General features: G+C 45.6%; 1 pseudogene across 1 annotated transcript; it reads left to right on the forward strand.

The window, feature by feature from the left end:
- The first annotated feature begins 11,835 nt into the window (after positions 1-11,835).
- Positions 11,836-14,934, forward strand: LOC306798718 (calcium homeostasis modulator protein 5 pseudogene; annotated as a pseudogene). Its single transcript, XR_013777911.1, has 3 exons — positions 11,836-12,000; positions 12,133-12,553; positions 14,443-14,934. The product of XR_013777911.1 is annotated as a calcium homeostasis modulator protein 5 pseudogene (transcript).
- Positions 14,935-14,941: the final 7 nt, after the last annotated feature.

Raw genomic sequence — 14,941 nt, forward strand, 5'->3', positions numbered from 1 at the left:
TTACAAAGGGACTAAAACCACTCTCAGAGAGACACACTTAAAGTTACACAAAAAGCACAGCTGAAACTGTGAATCCCTTCTCTTCCCTGGAGCGGGTGAAGAGACACACTACTTGGGAGGTACTAACAACTACAAAAACCACTTGTCTCTTCGCGATCCCAAGTAGTCAAATACAATAATTATACAACAACTATAACCTCTGAGTTACGATTATGTGTGAGGGGGAAAAACCACTTCAGGAAGGTAAACACTTGTCACCCAGACTTCTGCTGGGGACAACCCCCTGTCATCCCTGGGTGGCTGAGGAGACCAAACCGCTTGGGAGATTCTCTTTAGTTACACAATGGGTGTCTCCTCGACTACACCAAGCAGCAAACAATGTGTGAGGGGGAAAAAACACTTCAGGAAGCTAAACACTTGTCACCCGGACTTCTGCTGAGGACAATCCCCTGTCATCCCTGGAGTGGCTGAGGAGACCAAACCGCTTGGGAGGTTTTCTTTAGTTACACAATGGGTGTCTCCTCAACTACACCAAGCAACAAACAACAAAAAACACAAGTCCCATCTTTTGCTCAGCTGAGATCCTTTCAAAAAAAATTCTCCGATAACTGAAATGGAGTTGATTATCCACTGGGTCTGTGTGCAGATTGCAGGAAGAACCCAATACCACCTCCCTTGCTTTCCAACTCTGTTCAGTCCTTACGGCACTGACAGGCTAGGTGCGGCTGAAATGGCACAGGTCTTCCCTGGTACAAAGTGCACAGAAACCCCAACTCCCCCAGTATCGGGAATTCAATTGCCGACTACGCCAAAAAATGTCACGGTCCGCCCAATTCAAGAGCGAGTCGTGACTGGTTCTTTTATGGATCTTAGAGTGCAAAAGACACAGCAGGGGACAAAACCAATTTACTTGTACAGAAATGCACTTTATTTAGTGCCAACCAAAATGTGATAGTGGGACAGAGAGAGAGAGAGAGAGAGAGAGAGGGGGGTCGGGATTATAGCTACCAAGATGAGCAGACGAATCCTCGTGGAGTCAGCCAGTAGATGTCCGTTGCCGTCTGGGGAGATCTCAGGGGTCTCCTTTGCGAAAGTCACTTTTATAGTCCTTTCCCAAAGCGAGTGGCTTCTGGCCAAAAGGTGGGAAGATTTATGGACTACTGTATGTGGAGCTTGTTACGCGGGGGAACAGGTGGAAACAGGACGCTTCAAGGCACATCAGACCATCTTTGTCGTCATGAACACATGCAGGGCAGCCCATACTGACCAGTCCATTGTTCTTTCATCTGTGGGAGCTTGTTGAGTAAACTCTCCATGACTAGTTGTCATGAGAAACCAGTCCTGGTAGGCATCACCTGCGGAACAGTCCCTTGGCGTTCCTCCCATCCCTGGGCAGTGCAGGCCTCAGGCGAGGGTCGTTGGGCAGAAACAGATGAGAGGCTCGGACGAACTCTCACAGTAACGAAGCAGGGAAGAGCCTATTTTAACTAACTAGATATAATGACCTTGGAAGCTTCTTTCTCACTATAAACTAAAAATTTATATAAACGTTATACAACGAGATTTCATCCTGCATGTAGAAAAGAATGTTTAAAAAAACTCATCACAGTCACTGATTTGCTCAGTGCTCTTTTTCTCCCAAGGAACTTGATGATACAGAGCAACAGTGCAGGCTGGGGGCTGACCTATGGGAGAGCATCTCTGTAGAAAAGACCCTGGGTGCCTCTGTGGATGACAAGCTGACTATGAGCCAGCAGTGCTCTTGGAGTCAAGAGGGCCAGTGTGTCCTGTGGTGCACTGGGAAGAGTGTGGCCAGCAGGTTGAGGAAGGTGATCCTCCCCCTCTATTCAGTCACATCTGAAGGGCTGTGTCCAGTTCTGGGCTCCCCAGCACAAGAAAGACAAGGAGCTACTGGAGAGGGCCCAGCAGAAGGGCCACAAAGGTGATTTGGGTCTGGAACATCTCTTATGAGGAGAGACTGCAGGAGCTGGGTCTGTTTAGTCCAGAGAAGAGAGAGGATGTCATTAGCAGCTCTGGTGTGTGGCAAGAGGTGGGTGTCAGACACTTTTCAGTGAAGCTCAGTGACAGGATGAACAATTACCACAATGTAAAGCACAAAAAGTTTCAGCTCAACTTGAGAAGAATTTCTTTACATTGAGGGTGCCAGAACACTGGCACAGGCTGCCCAGGGAGGTTAAGGAGTCTCCCTCCCCACAGACAATCCAGAACCACCTGGATGTGTTCCTGTGTCACCTGCTCTAGGTGGAGGCACTGCTGATACCAGCATCACTCCCTTATTATCTCAAAAACTCCTCATGTCTTCTCTCCATGGACTTCTCACAGGCATCTCCACACAGCATTGACTCCTTCCCTCTCTTCCTTCTGTATGAACAGCTACCTCCATCCTATTCCTTACACAACTGCCTAAACCTGCCTGTCCCTCTCACCACATCTTACCTTGTCTGTCCTTTGCACAACCACATGATCCTTCCTCTTCACAGCATGGCCAACAGATTCCAACTGCAGCAGACTCCTGTTGGGTGTTGAGTGTTTTTTCTATTACTGTGTCAATTGAAAGGATTTTTCCCATTATCATGCCAATGGAGCTGGCCGGGTTACACCCAGGGTGTCTGATAAGTCCAGACAAAAGGGGTGGGTGGGAACAGCTCCCAGAGGGGCCTCTGAGGCTTCCGGGAGGGCACTTGGGTTTTCAGTGAGCTAGGAAGAGGACGCCCGAGATCTTCAGCCACGCGGCCGAGCACAGGAGAGCCAGACCCTCTGCGATCACCTGCCCTGCATCTGCCCCATTCCAGCCTCCTGCCTCTGCAAACACAGCTGATCCTCCGGACACACACGGTGAGCGAGAAGCCCCCGCTCCAGCCCGTTCCCACCGAGACCGGTGTGGCCGCTGCTGCCCCACCCCCTCCCTCCTGCCTCCGTTCCCGCTTGCCCTTCGGCAGATCCGGGCTGTAGACTAAGCACAGAAACAGCGTGCTTGCATCTAAAAAGACTGACACCGAGTTATCTATTTCGTTCTGTTAGCAATTTTAGCTGTTATTGTTCTCTGCTTGTACAGTTAGATATATTAGTAAAAGAGCTGTTATTCCCACCCCCTTATCTCTGCCTCAGAGTCCTTAATTCAAACAATTATAGTACTTTGGGGGGGAAGTGGAACCAAAGTCTCTATTCCAAAGGAAAACTTCTGCCCTTACTGGCAGACACCTATCCTTTGAAACCAGGACAGATTTTGGCGCCCAACGTGGGGCAGAGGGCACTAAGTTGAAAGTTAAGACAGGAATAACAGCTCTCTTAACTGGCAATATGTTGTCTAGTTTAATCTAGTTTGTGTTCCATGTGGTCACAGCCATCTCCCTCCCATTCGCAAGCCCTTATTTAAATTTGGGCCCCCTCACTAAAGTTACTGTAGCTATTATCCGATTAGTTCGGTGGATTGATTATGTCAGGAATTCATGGGTTTTTAATTTTTTCTGGGAAGCGGTTGCATAGATCCAGAGCTATCGTACTCTAACTGCGTGTTTCTGGGGTTATTTCAGTAATGGTACTTAATGTGAGTTAACGAGTGCAAGGAAAATTTTCTCCCAACCCATCACCAGTTTTTTAAGGCTACCGCACCAGTTCTCAAGGATTTCAGATCTGTTTTAATTGCCACTGTTGTTATACAGTGGCTGGTGTTGCTGATAGGCCTGTTTTACTTAGCATTCAGAAACAAGGGAATATTGGCTTGGACGACAACTGATACCTTCCCCAGGAGCTAGGGATGCTGCCCCAGAACCTGCCTGTGCCCCAGGGACTAGGGATGTTTCCCCAGAACCTGCCTCTGTCCCAGGGACTAGGGATGCTGCCCCAAAGCCTGCCCCTGGGACTAGGGATGCTGCCCCAGAGCCTAACCCTGCCCCACAGCCCACTGCAGAAATAAGCCACCCAAAGTGGGTGGGGGCTCTAGTGAAGGATATAGGTCAAATGTTGAAGGAGCACAGCCAGATGTTTAAGGAGCACAGCCAGATGATGAAAGAGCACAGCCAGATGATAAAGGAGCACTTTTCTCCAGATGGTGAGAAACCCTCCCCCTGCCCTAAAGAGGGAAAGTCAGATGGTGCTGCAGTGGAACCTGTAGATGTTGTATCTGTCCAGGTTCCAGCTGGATCACAGGAGCAGCCACAGCCAGCAGCAGTTGCTCCTGTGGAAACTAGGAAATCTAAGAGTAAAACATAATGGGGATCAACAAGGAGGGTCCTCACAACCAGCAAGAGAGCCAAAAGTTAAGATTGTCACCGAGTCCCTCTCATACGATAGTCTCCGTAACCTGCGTAAAGACATTGCTCGGCGGGGCCGTGAGCCTTTTACAACTTAGTTACTCTGGCTCTGGTACCTTACGAAAACAGGTGTACAACTGGATAGAACTGAGGCCAGGAATTTGAAATCCTTGGCCCAGAATTCAGGTGTAGACCAAATATTCGTAAAGGAGCAAGGCCTCCTTTCCCTCTGGGACCGGCTTTTAATGAGTGTGAGAAAGAAGTTTGTACACAGAAAGAGAATGCAAGAGCACCACCATAAGCTGCGCTGGAAGACCCTTGAGGAAGGGATCCAGCAGCTGAAAGAGACAGCAGTATTAATGGTACTCTTTGGGAGGGATGGACAGCATGACAATGACCCTGACAAGGTCAAGTGCACAAAGCAGATGTTATGGAATCTGGCAACCTTGGGTCCATCTCAATATACCACCTACATAGCAATGATTAATGCCAATAACAGTCCAGAGACAGTGTGTTCTGTTGCCAAAAAACTCAGAAATTTCGAGAGCATGATGAATGGCCCAATGCAGGCTAATGTCTCTGCCGTGGTCAGGGACCTCCAACAGGTCGAAGATAGGATGAGAGATATGAGGGAGGAGATGATAGAAAGAATTAAGGAGGTGAGAAAGATCAGCGTAGCACCAGTACAAGTCACAGGCCCCCAAGTCAAAGCTTCATGTCCCCCAGCTAGGGAAAGAGGGTACACCTCACGAGCTGACCTGTGGTTTTTCCTGCAAGACCATGGGGAAGACATGGGAAAATGGGATGGGAAACCCACTTCTGTCCTGGCAGCACAGGTGCGTCAGCTCAGGGAGGGAAATGCTAACCGAGGGAGCCGCACTAAAATGAAGGTAGCCTCAACCTCCCACAAGCAAGGTGCAGAGTATTACAGCAAAGAGGATGTTCTGTCAAATCCCCTGGAAAGAACCTCCACTATGTATGCCCAGGAAAAAAATAATAACCAGGGCTAGAGGAGCCCTGCCTCTAGCCAAGGAGAGGCATGAGATGACAGAATTTATTGAATAGTGTGGGTGCAATGGCCTGGCACGTCAAAGCCATAGAAACATAAAGTGTTAGTTAATACTGGTTCACAATGCATCCTGATACCATCAGAACATGTGGAAAAGGTACCCGTTTCCATTGTTAGGGTGACAGGGGGATCACAGGAATTCACTTTGCTGGAAGCTGAGATTAGCCTGACAGGGAAGGGGTGGCAGAAACATCCAATTGTAACTGGCCCAGGGGCACCGTGCATTCTAGGCATAGACTTCCTCAGGAACGGCTACTACAAAGACCCAAAGGGGTTCAGGTAGGCTTTTGGAATAGCTACTGTAGAGACAGAGAGCATTAAGCAGTTAAACACCTTGACTGGACTGTCAGAAAACCCCTTTGCAGTAGAACTCCTGAAAGTGACAAAGCAACAGTTGCCAATTGCCACCATAACAGTGCACCGCCGGCAGTACCGGACAAATCGAGATGCTGTGATCCCCATCCACAAAATGATCCGTAATCTAGAAAGCCAAGAGGTAGTCAGCAAAAGCCACTCACCCTTCAACAGTCCTATCTGGCCTGTGCAAAAATCTAATGGAGAATGGAGACTGACTGGAAACTATTGGGCATTAAATGAAGTGACTCCACCTCTGAGCGCTGAAGTGCCAGACATGCTAGAACTCCAGTACGAGCTGGAGTCCAAGGCAGCAAGGTGGTATGCCACCATTGACATTGCAAATGCATTCTTTTCCATTCCTTTGGCAGCAAAGTGCAGGCCTCAGTTTGCTTTCACCTGGAGGGGCGTGCAGTACACCTGAAACCGACTGCCCCAGGGGTGGAAGCACAGCCCCACCATCTACCACGGACTGATCCAGGCTGCACTGAAGAAAGGTGAAGCTCCAGAACATTTGCAGTACATCAATGACATCATTGTGTGGGGAAACACAGCAATGGAAGTATTTAAAAAAGGAAAGAAGATCATCCAAATTTTGCTGGGAGCCAATTTCGCCATTAAAAAAAGCAAAGTCAAAAGACCTGCCTGAAAGATCCAGTTCCTGGGAGTGAAGTGGCAGGATGGACGGCGCCAAATCCCCACCAAGGTCATCAATAAAATCACTGCAATGTCTCCACCAACAAGCAAGAAGGAGACACAAGCTTTTCTAAGTGCTATCAGCTTTTGGAGAATGCACATACAGGAGTACAGCCAGATTGTGAGCCCTCTCTACCTGGTCACTCGCAAGAAAAATGATTTCCATTGGGGCCCTGAACAACAGCAAGCCTTCGCCCAGATCAAACAGGAAATCGCTCATGCAGTGGCCCTTGGCCCAGTCAAAACAGAACCAGAGGTAAAGAATGTGCTCTACTCTGCAGCTGGGAACCATGGTCTGTCCATGGTAAAAGCCACCACCAAATATTTGGAGACCTACGCTGTGCCCCACGCCACTGCTCAGAACACCATCCTGGGCCTGGAAAAGCAAGTCCTCTGAAAGCATAGTACCCCTGAAAAAATTAAGTCAAACAATAAGACTCATTTCAAAAATAGCCTTATAAACACCTGGGCTAAAAAACACGGCATTGAGTGGGTGTACCATATTCCCTAACATGCACCAGCGGCTGGAAAAGTCAAACGGTGTAATAGTCTGCTTAAAACCACCTCAAAGGCACTTGGCGGGGGACTTTCAAGAACTGGAAAATCAATCTACCAAAGGCCACATGGTTAGTAAATACCTGAAGTTCCACTAACCGAGCAGGCCCTGCCCAGTCAGAGCCCTTGGGAGCAGCAGATGGAGATAAGGTTCCAGTGGTACACCTGAGAGGCATGTTAGGGAAAACTGTCTGGGTGAACTCTGCTTCCAGCAAAGACAATCCTGTTCGTGGGGTAGTTTTCGCTCAAAGACCAGGTTGCACTTAGTAGGTAATGCAAAAGGATGGAGAGACCCGATGCATACCCCAAAAAGACCTTGTTCTAGGGTAAATTATCTATAATACTGTGCCTATAATTACATGTATGTATATAATTTTAAAGTTTCAATATGATGTAGCATGTTAGCATAAAAAAAAATTCGGAGTAAATAATGTAAGGGGTTAAGTGTTTTTTTCTATTACTGTGTCAATTAAAAAAATTTTTCCCATTATCATGCCAATGGAGCTGGCCGGGCTACACCCAGGGTGTCTGATAAGTCCAGACAAAAGGAGTGGGTGAGAACGGCTCCCGGAGGGGCCTCTGAGGCTTCCAGGAGGGCACTCGAGTTTCTAGTAAGCTAGGAAGGGGACGCCCGAGATCTTCAGCCACGCGGCCGAGCACAGGAGAGCCAGACCCTCTGTGATCACCTGCCCTGCATCTGCCCCGTTCCAGCCTCCTGCCTCTGCAAACACAGCTGATCCCCCGGACACACACGGTGAGCGAGAAGCCCCCGCTCCAGCCCGTTCCCACCGAGACCGGCGTGGCCGCTGCCGCCCCACCCCCCTCTATCCTGCCTCCGTTCCCGCCTGCCCTTCAGCAGATCCAAGCAGTAAACTAAGCACAGAAACAGCGTGCTTGCATCTAAAAAAACTGACACCGAGTTATCTATTTCGTTCTGTTAGCAATTTTAACTGTTATTGTTCTCTGCTTGTACAGTTAAATATATTAGTAAAAAAAGCTGTTATTCCCACCCCCTTATCTCTGCCTCAGAGTCCTTAATTGAAACAATTATAATACTTTGGGGGGGAAGTGAAACCAAAGTCTCTATTTCAAAGAAAAACTTCTGCCCTTACTGGCAGACACCTGTCCTTTCAAACCAAAACAACTCCAACTCCAGCAAAAACATCTCAATCAGCTAAGCCACTCTTTTTTAACACCCATCCTCATTGGATGGCAAGGCTCTTTCCACTCTTTGGTAATTAGTATGGCTGTTAATTCATCAGGGGAAATTGCCTTCTGCACTATCCTTACAAACCGTCCTCCCACATGACCCTGCTTTGTCAGAAGGGGTTGGACTAGATGACCTTCAGAGGTCCCTTCCAACCCTAGTAGTTCCGTAATTCTATAAGAAATCAAGGACAGTATAGGTTATTCACTTTCAAGGGTATTCAATTTCAGAAGAGAATATTTAGTTTGTGTTGCTGGAAATAGTAAAAATGGCCATTGCCAATAAACAACTGGACAGACACATGTCCATCTCAACCAGCTGGCCATAACTTGGAAAAACCCCACTGAGGGCTCTTGCACAGGGAGTGGAATTGGAAAAATTCCACAACACCTTCCAGTCCTAATAAAAAAGAAAATACTACTACTACTACTACTATTAATAATAATAATACTAAATTTTTTTAAAGGGCAGACAAACTTGTTACTAGTTATAACATATTGTTACATGTACATGTTGCCACTTCTTACTTGTAGTAGGTAACAGCAGTTGGGCTGAGACCAAGGCTGGATAAAAAAGAGTTCCATTTTTGTTGCCCACAAAACTGCTCACTTAAAGCTCCATTATGATATGTCACCACCGTACCTCACTCTTAAGACAAACAAAGGACAGAGTTTATCATGAGGACTGTACAGGTCTGGTGAGAGTGAACCCAAGGTAAAGAGATGCCCCCAGTTAGCAGGATGAAATGTAATCAGACTGAGGAAAAATAGGAGAGGAAGGTACAGAACACAGTGATAAAATCAGAGTTAACTTGGGGCTACACTGAACTTAGTCACTGTATTTCAGTTTAAAATGAGCATTTTGGTGAGAAGAACCTAAGCTGGCTTTGTAGGGTGCAATGCTGTGCTAGGACCTGGGGTTTCATCCAACCCTTACCCAGACATCTTGCATTACACCAAACAACTTTAAACATTTCCTATAACCTGGGTTTTCTGAGGCTGCTCCTTCTCTGCTTCCCAGTCATGTTGTGGTAACAAGTCCACTGCCAAGAGGAAGATGTTCAACAGCTGATGAAGACCAGGTAAGAACAGAAAACACGATCACCAAACCAGCTGTGTGGCAATCTCAGAATTTTTATTCGAGTTTCCTTAGGCAGCTACAGATCCACAATTGCTACACATTAAATACATCATGCTTTGCTCAGTTTGGTCACAAGTTTGGCCCATAGCTTGGAGAGACACAAGCATCTCTGCAGTTGTCAAAGTGCTACAGCCTGGTGTGTGCACAGGACTGAACAGGAGTGCCAACAATACTGCATGTGGGGCCTGAAGAGCTGGAAAGAACACCAGCTCCTGCTGTCAGTGAAGACACATCCCTCTCTGATTTCAAAGACAGCAGGATGTCCAGTGTGGGAGGCAATGAATGGCAAGCATTACACATCAAAACATACACCTGTGAGTGAGACACTGCGTACAGCAATCACAGCAGATGAATCCTTTATGGATAGCCACACACAGCCAGGGAAATAAAGCACCTCTAGCAGCCATGCTTTAAAATATTACTTACTAACAAAATAGGAGAAGGTCATCACCTTTACCTGAAAACAGCTGGTACACAGATGAATATTATACACACCAAACATTGAGATAAAACTTCCATTAAGTTCAAGAGCCTGGATATGTGAGAAGGAAGGGCAGAGAATTTCAATCTTTTTGACTGATATCTGTGTCATGACAATTAACATTGCTCTCCTCTGCCCTCCCCTCCTCTTTGCTACCCAGCTCTCTTCACTGTTCAACCAGGTGACTGGTGCATCTGACACAGCAGAGCCATTTTTACCCCGTCTTCTTCTGAAACAAAAGGCACAAAACATCCCTCAGCACGGGTTTCTCCCAGTATTTCCTTCATTTGTTCCTTCTGTGCTTTCTGTCTTCCGGCTTCCTTAGAAATGTAATTCCTATTTCTGTCACAGCATCGCCCTTCAGCCTGTCCTGGAGGAAGGAAACTTCTGCTGCTAAGTGAACCTAGAAAGAATCAGGTCCGGTCAGCTCAGTAAAGAAATACCCACTTTTCCACCCTCTTCTGGTATAATGAACATCTTTTTTCTCTCTCTTACCACAAGAGGACCCCCTTTCTCAAGATTCATAGGAAACGGATACCTAGATTGTTTCCCAACTAAGCTAACACAAAGGATGTTTATAAACATTGGCATTTGTATAGCACATTACCCTTCTTCCCAGTGCTCTGCTTTCTTCTGAGACCCTAAATTGCATACTTGATTATTTTGTGACCACAGAATTTCTTAGTCATATACTAAGACTTATGATATAGTAATTTGTTAATTAGTCTTGTATCAGATACTGAGATTCTGAGACTGATGTATATACATAACACTGTAGGGTTAAGTTTTTTGTCTCTAGAAATATTTGGATACTGACAGAAACAGAAAACAGTCCAAAAGTAATCTCCCTGAAGAAGTTCTACAGGTCAGAAATGTTCAAATTATTCCTTTTATTTATTTCTCTGCAAAAACCTTAAATTTTAAAACAAAATTTGGATTGACATCTGATACACTTCTGGTGCTTAAGTTTTAACATTTTAACACTCATTTTAACACACATTTTGTTCTCTCTTTCAGATACCATGGTAACCTGAGAATATTATTTATCTTGAAAGAATCAGGGATGACTATTACTGGCTACAGGTGTGTAGGGAAGTGTGATAGGCTCCAGGAGCACTGGAGGGACCCAACATGCCCTTCTGTCCCTCCACTTTAAGAGTTACCTGGCTTCCTGATCCCGCCTGGCTTTTGCATTCAAGTCAGCCACAGAACAGCCTGAACAGCCAGGCAGAAAAGCGTGGGGGTGAATTAATCCATGTGCTTCTCTACCTCAGGATCCTATTTTTATCTGAACAAGTGATTTTGTTTTCCTGTGCTTCTGTGAATTAACAAAGAACTGAGAAAACAGATGTGCACTTCCTTACCATTTCCAAGGCACCTCGAATCACCCCACAGAGGAGGTTACAATAGCAAAGTGATGCTCGTTCTGCTGGCAGCTCCTCCACAAAGTCCACGAGTGGGTTTTTATCCAGGATTAAGGAGAATTCATTCCCTGTGGCACTACTGCAGCTCACACTAGGAGTGACCCCAAGGTACATCTTGAAAGCAACCTGCAAAAGAATGAAACTGCTGCTTAAAAGTGTTGCATGCAAGCCAGAAGTGAAACTATGGAAAGCAGCATCCTGCAGACCAATTTTGCCCCAAGAAAAAAAGGGAGTAAGGCCAGACAAACTAAAAATCAGGGTACATTTATCTCTTCTGCGATCAGCTTGAGCCAGCAATGCAAATCTAGAGCTATGTGATGCTCCAGAAAAACACAAAAGAGAGCTGCTCTTCTTTGATGTTCCTACATTTACAACCTCACACAAAACGGTTTTCCTGTTATACTCGTCTGCTTTCGGTCTGCTTTCAGTCCTGTCATGCTCCCTTGGGACCATTAGCATCTATATTAGGTCATTCACTGCCTCACCAGCAACTTTTATAACCGCAGCTCAAGATCTCCTGCAACTGGCCGAGGGTTGCGGGCGTTTTTTACTCTGATCTCCATCTGCAGCCACTGGCAAAACAACCAAGAGCAGGACTCAAGCCTGCGGACGTGTTTGGCCAGACAGAGCGCTGCTCGCTTTGCCGAGCGCTGCTGTGAACGCGCCCCATCCCCGTGCGAGCGCCGCTCGCATCCAGCGCCGGCACCGCCGCCTTATCTCGGCAGGGCGGGGGCGGCCGCGCTGCTCCTCCTCGGCGCAGCTCTGCCACCGGAGAAACCGGCTCGGTGCGCACCTCCTTCGTGAGTATCAGACATGGATGCTTTCCAAACGATCCTCAAGTTCTTTATGAACCGGAAAACCGCCATAGGTTACAGTTTCATGGCGCTGCTGACAATGGGAGGTGAACGTGTGTTTTCTCTTGTTGCTTTCAGATGCCCCTGCAGCACTGAAAACTTCAGGTACGGTTTGGTGTTCCTCTTCTCACCAGCTCTGGTTTTGCTAGTTATTGGATACTTTTTGAACAGCAAAACCTGGAAACTCTTTACAGGCTGCTGGGTGAATCCCAGGAAAATATTCCCCAGAGGGAACGTCTGCCATTTCTTTTACGTCTTTGGACAAATCACTTTAAACGCTCTGGTAGCCCCAGTGATGTGGCTTTCCGTGGCTTTGCTCAACGGGACTTTTTACGAATGTGCCATGAGTGGCTTGGAAAATCCTGCCTACTTACACGCAGTTTGTCACAGAAAAGCGGAGAAGTGTTTTGAAGAGCTACACAAGGTACCCTGTGACAAAAGCTCCCTGCCCTTTTCAGAGAGTGATGAACTGAAAAGAACACTTCAAGCACAGTCCCAGGTAAGAAAAATTATAAACAAAGAGCCTTATCCAGGTTTTACTGCTGCTGTGATTTATCTGTGGAAGATCCTGATGGCAGATGTGCTGTTAAAACTGTTGGCTTCATGTGAACAATGTTTTGGCAGCCTTGCAAAACACAATCTATATTTGGTCCAGTTTGAGCTGTTCCATATTTCTTAGGGGTCCTCACTGGTGGCAGGGTCTATAAGATCAGAAAACCTAAAGCTTTCTTCATGAATGGAGATTGCTCTAAAAGGGGGAAAAAACCCCCAAACCCCAGCTAGATTGTATAGGAGGCTGAATTAACAGATGTCACCCCATTAAAGGGGTCTGTCCTATTAAAAATTTCATGCCACACTCTCCTATTTTAAATCGTTGTGATAACTGGAAGGAATTTTAGGTCACTAACAGCAGAAAAATACTGTAAAATAAGATTTGTGAAATATCTTTTGATAGCTTACATAATGTGTTTCTATTTGTGTTCCTCATTTTCATGATGCCAAATGTTAGCATGTTTTTGTGCTGCTTGGAGGAAGTGAAAAACAATAAACAAAGCAGATGATGAAAAGCTGAGGTGTTACTACATTTTACAATTTTTGTGCAGTACAGTTTTGCTCTCTGCATTGTAATGCAAATAAATCCAGATGCAAAAAATCAAAATGGTGGAGAGAATAACAAAAAAATGTTACAGAAAAGGGAAAACACTCTGTTGAGCCAGCAAGTTTTTGTCAGGAATTCTATTTAATTTCAAGTCCTCATGCAAACAGGAAAAAGACTGCGCTGCAGACAAAGCAATTTATTTGATAGTTTTAGAAGGCAACAACCGATAGTGCTTAAGACTTCAGGTTGTATGTATAGGATATAGTGAAAGACGAGGGATTCAGTTTTAGCATGAGAATATACAAGCACATTTTCCAAGCTGCAAGAATGTGAAAGATTGCTAAAGAAAGTGATTTTTCTTATACCCATAAAAATCATTAGTCAGTACAAAGTGATTGGGAAAAATAAAGGAAAGCACTATCTGCTCATCCATACCAGTTCCTAAGAGCAGTTGTTTGTCAAGCTGCTCTGTTTCACAGGCTTCCCTGATGAAACTTTCTATATTCCATCAGCTAAATATGGAATTTTACTGGTGGCTATTTTTTTAACATCAGTGCAAGAGTTCACATGAGAAAGGATAAAGTTCTCCTTCTCCAAAATAAAGTAGTATATTTGTCCCACATTGGATCTTTTTCCACTGTTTGAATATATGTATTACCATTTTTTTTTTTTCCCCACACATTGCAGTGGAGTATAGGAGTAAAACTATTGGCTAGGCCAGTGGCACAAGGCAGGAAAAAACTGTGTTCACACCACTGCTTTCCTCTTGCTGAGGAAGTGATTCTGGAAGTAGGTCTTTTTAAAAAATGTTCTTTGCAGAATTTTTTCAAAATCTGAAGCTGCTACAGAACAAAAGAAGTTGAGTGATGCTGGTTAATTAATGCAGTTGTTGTGTTGGAGGTTTTTCCTAATAAAAAGAAGTCAGAAAACAAAACATCTAACAGTGGTCACAGTTTAAATGGGTGGTTGATCCAGGATAAAAGTTACTTGCCCTTTTTCCTTTTGTAGTTCCTCATGATTCAAAACTAGTAATTCTTGTTGGGTAGTTTTATGTAATGCTCTCAGGAGTTAGAAAACACTTTACCCTTTACCAAAGAGACACCAAAAGGAGCACTATTGAGGAGCCTCTGTGCTAATGGACTTACTCTTCAGTCCCCATGTGGATGTCCTATTAAAATCAGTGCCAGCACCCAATGCAAAGTGAGGTCACTTGGTCACACATTCGTGATTTAAGTAGCATTTTCACTTGGGTCTTTTTAACCTGAAACTGATTTCTTTTGCCTTCCCAGATTTTAGGCTGGTGTGTGATAGTTACCACAGCTCTCCTCTCCCTGCTAACCACTTGCTGTGCCAGCTGCCAGTCAAAAGTCAGCCACCTCCAGCAGATGTTCTGGAGAGTGTACGAGGGGACAGAGAAGGAGCAACTGGAGCAGATTTTCCAGCTCTATGCTACCAAGCTGAGCGAGCGAAACCTGAAGTGCTTTTTTGAAAACAAGGAACCAGAACCCATTTCCCTGCCAGCCTTCCAGGCATGGGAAGATGCTTCCCAGCTCCATTCTTTCAGCAGCAGCAAACAGCATTATAGCACGATTCACAGACTAGTTGAAGAAGGCCATAAAGGAATCAGTGAGGAAAGAGAGACAATGATGGACCTTGCAGACAGAAGGAAATACCATAGGATGAAGTTCCTCTTGCTCACTCCTTGGTTGGTTTTGCCACTGCTTATGACTTCTTGTACAGCTACCTTAGCAAGATTCAACAGGAGAGATTTCTTGAAGTGATTGCCAG

The sequence above is a fragment of the Erithacus rubecula genome, assembly GCF_903797595.1.
Source record: "Erithacus rubecula genome assembly, chromosome: 2".
NCBI classification, from domain to species: Eukaryota; Metazoa; Chordata; class Aves; order Passeriformes; family Muscicapidae; genus Erithacus; species Erithacus rubecula.